This window comes from Arachis stenosperma, chromosome 2, assembly GCF_014773155.1.
Source record: "Arachis stenosperma cultivar V10309 chromosome 2, arast.V10309.gnm1.PFL2, whole genome shotgun sequence".
Taxonomy (NCBI): Eukaryota; Viridiplantae; Streptophyta; class Magnoliopsida; order Fabales; family Fabaceae; genus Arachis; species Arachis stenosperma.
Window position 1 is genome coordinate 54,401,431 of NC_080378.1, and position 3,903 is coordinate 54,405,333.

Sequence of the window (3,903 nt, forward strand, 5' to 3'; positions counted from 1 at the left end):
TTGAGCTTAAGCCTCATTAGTTCCATGGACTTCCATTGGAAGATCCTCATTAGTTTTTAGCTGAATTCTTGCAAATCTGTGACACTGTCAAGACTAATGGGGTTGACCCTGAGGTCTACAGACTAATGCTATTCCCTTTTGCTGTAAGAGACAGAGCTAGAACATGGTTGGACTCACAACCTAAAGAAAGCCTGGACTCATGGGAAAAGCTAGTCAATGCCTTCTTGGCAAAGTTCTTTCCACCTAAAAAATTGAGTAAGCTTAGAGTGGAAGTCCAAACCTTCAGACAGAAGGATGGAGAATCCCTCTATGAAGCTTGGGAAAGATACAAACAATTGATCAGAAAGTGTCCTTCTGACATGCTTTCTGAATGGAGCATCATAGGTATTTTCTATGATGGTCTATCCGAACCGTCCAAGATGTCTTTGGATAGCTCTGCTGGAGGATCTCTTCATCTGAAGAAGACGCCTACAGAGGCTCAAGAGCTAATTGAAATGGTTGCAAATAACCAATTCATGTACACTTCTGAAAGGAATCCTGTGAACAATGGGACAAATCAGAAGAAAGGAGTTCTTGAGATTAACACTCTGAATGCCATATTGGCTCAGAATAAAATATTGACTCAACAAGTCAATTTGATTTCTCAAAGTCTGTCTGGAATGCAAAGTGCACCAAGCAGTACTAAGGATGCTTCATCTGAAGAAGAAGCTTATGATCCTGAGAACCCTTCAATGGAAGAGGTGAATTACCTAGGAGAACCCTATGGAAACACCTATAATTCTTCATGGAGAAATCACCCAAATTTCTCATGGAAGGATCAACAGAGACCTCAACAAGGTTTCAACAACAATAATGGTGGAAGAAACAGGTTTAGCAATGGCAAGCCTTTTCCATCATCTTCTCAGCAACAGACAGAGAATGCTAAACAGAACCCCTCTGACTTAGCAACCATGGTCTCTGATCTAATCAAAACCACTCAAAGTTTCATGACTGAAACAAGGTCCTCCATTAGGAACTTGGAGGCACAAGTGGGACAGCTGAGCAAGAAAGTTACTGAACTCCCTCCTAGTACTCTCCCAAGTAATACAGAAGAAAATCCAAAAGGAGAGTGCAAGGCCATCAACATGGCCGAATATGGAGAGGAAGGGGAGGAAGTGAACGCCACTGAGGAAGATCTCAATGGGCGTGCACTAGCCTCCACTGAATTCCCCAATGAGGAACCATGAGAATCTGAGGCTCAAAATGAGACCATAGAGATTCCACTGGACCTACTTCTGCCATTCATGAGCTCTGATGAGTATTCTTCCTCTGAAGAGGATGAGTATGTTACTGAAGAGCAAGTTGCTAAATACCTTGGGGCAATCATGAAGCTAAAAGACAAGTTATTTGGAAATGAGACTTGGGAGGATGAATCCCCTTTGCTCACCAAAGAACTGGATGATTTGTCTAGGCAGAAATTACCTCAAAAGAGACAAGATCCTGGGAAGTTCTCCATACCTTGTACCATAGGCACCATGACCTTCAAAAAGGCTCTGTGTGACTTAGAGTCAAGTGTAAACCTTATGCCTCTCTCTGTAATGGAGAAGCTAGGGATCTTTGAGGTACAAGCTGCAAGAATCTCACTAGAGATGGCAGACAATTCAAAGAAACAAGCTTATGGACTTGTAGAGGATGTTCTGGTGAAGATTGAAGACCATTACATCCCTGCTGATTTCATAGTCCTAGAGACTGGGAAGTGCATGGATGAATCTATCATCTTTGGCAGACCCTTCCTAGCCACAGCAAAGGCTGTGATTGATGTTGATGGAGGTGAACTGATCGTTCAAGTGAATGAATAATCCTTTGTGTTTAAGGCTCAAGGATATCCCTCTGTCACCATGGAGAAGAAGCATGAAGAGCTTCTCTCAAATCAGAGTCAAACAGAGCCCCCACAGTCAAACTCTAAGTTTGGTGTTGGGAGGCCACAACCAAACTCTAAGTTTGGTGTTGGGAGGTTCCAACATTGCTCTGAGTATCTGTGAGGCTCCATGAGAGCCCTCTGTCAAGCTACTGACATTAAAGAAGCGCTTGTTGGGAGGCAACCCAATGTTATATTTTATCCATTTTCCTTTGTTATTTTATGTTTTCTGTAGGTTGATGATCATGAGAAGTCACAAAATCAATTGAAAAAGCAAAAACAGAATGAAAAACAGGAAGAAAAATAGCACACCCTGGAGGAAGGCCTTGCTGGCGTTTAAACGCCAGTAAGAGTAGCATTTGGGCGTTTAACGCCCAGTCTGGCACCATTCTGGGCGTTTAACGTCAGAAAGGGGCACCAGACTGGCGTTAAACGCCAGGAAAGGGCAAGAACCTGGCGTTAAACGCCAGAAATGGGCACCAGCTCGGCGTTTAACGCCAGAATTGGCTCAAAACGTGATTTTGCATGCCATTTGGTGCAGGGATGACTTTTCCTTGACACCTCAGGATCTGTGGACCCCACAGGATCCCCACCAACCCCACCACCCTCTCTCTTCTTCACCCATTCACCAATCACCTCAATACCTCTTCCCCAAAAACCCTTCACCTATCAAATCCCATCTTTCTCTTCACCACTCACATCCATCCTTCATAAAACCCCACCTACTTCACCCTTCAAATTCAAACCACTTTTCCTCCCAAACCCACCCTTACATGACCGAACCATGAGCCCCCCTCTCCTATATAAACCCTTCTTCACCCCTTCATTTTCACACAACCTAAACACCACTTCTCCCCCTCTTTGGCCGAACACAAAGCCATTCCCTTCTTCCTCATTTCTTCTTCTTCTACTCTCTTCTTTCTTCTTTTGCTTGAGGACGAGCAAACCTTTTAAGTTTGGTGTGGTAAAAGCATTGCTTTTTGTTTTTCCATAACCATTTATGGCATCCAACTTGCCCATGATGCAAGGAGATGAACATCCTTACACAAGAAGGGTCAACTTTGATCAAAGGTTGGACCAAGTCCTCACTGACATTTGTGAAGAGGACGCCCAATGGAAGAGAGATTCAAGAGGGAAGCCGGTTCAATTAAGAAGGCATGACCTCAAGCCTGTGGCTAGAGGATGGTTGGAGTTTATCCAACGCTCAATCATTCCCACTAGCAACCGGTCCGAAGTTACTCTAGACCGGGCCATCATGATTCATAGCATCATGATTGGAGAAGAAGTAGAAGTTCATGAGGTTATAGCCCAAGAACTCTATAAGGTGGCGGACAAGTCCTCCACCTTGGCAAGGTTAGCCTTCCCTCATCTCATTTGTCACCTCTGTTATTCAGTTGGAGTTGACATAGAGGGAGACATCCTCATTGATGAGGACAAGCCCATCACTAAGAAAAGGATGGAGCAAACAAGAGACCCCTCTCATCATGAGATCCCTGAGATGCCTCAAGGGATGCACTTTCCTCCACAAGACTATTGGGAGCAAATTAACACCTCCCTAGGAGAATTGAGTTCCAACATGGGACAACTAAGGGTGTAGCATCAAGAACACTCCATCATCCTCCATGAAATTAGAGAAGATCAAAGAATCATGAGAGAGGAACAACAAAGACAAGGAAGAGACATTGAGGAGCTCAAGCACTCCATAAGACCTTCAAGAGGAAGAACAAGCCGCCATCACTAAGGTGGACCCGTTCTTTAATCTCCTTGTTCTTTACTTTCCTGTTTTTCGAATTTTAGTGCTTATGTTATCTATGTTTGTGTCTTATGATCATTAGTGTTTTAGTGTCTATGCCTTAAAGTTATGAATGTCCTATGAATCCATCACCTTTCTTAAACAAATGTTCTTAATTGAAAAAGAAAAGAATTGCATGAATTTTGAATTTTATAACAGTTTAATTATTTTGATGTGGTGGCAACACTTTTGTTTTCTGAATGTATGCTTGAAC

General features: G+C 43.2%; 1 non-coding gene across 1 annotated transcript; it reads right to left on the reverse strand.

The window, feature by feature from the left end:
* Positions 1 to 257: 257 nt before the first annotated feature.
* Positions 258 to 365, reverse strand: LOC130963928 (small nucleolar RNA R71). Its single transcript, XR_009080044.1, has one exon. It is a non-coding gene; the product is annotated as a small nucleolar RNA R71 (small nucleolar RNA).
* Between the last annotated feature and the right edge of the window lie 3,538 nt (positions 366 to 3,903).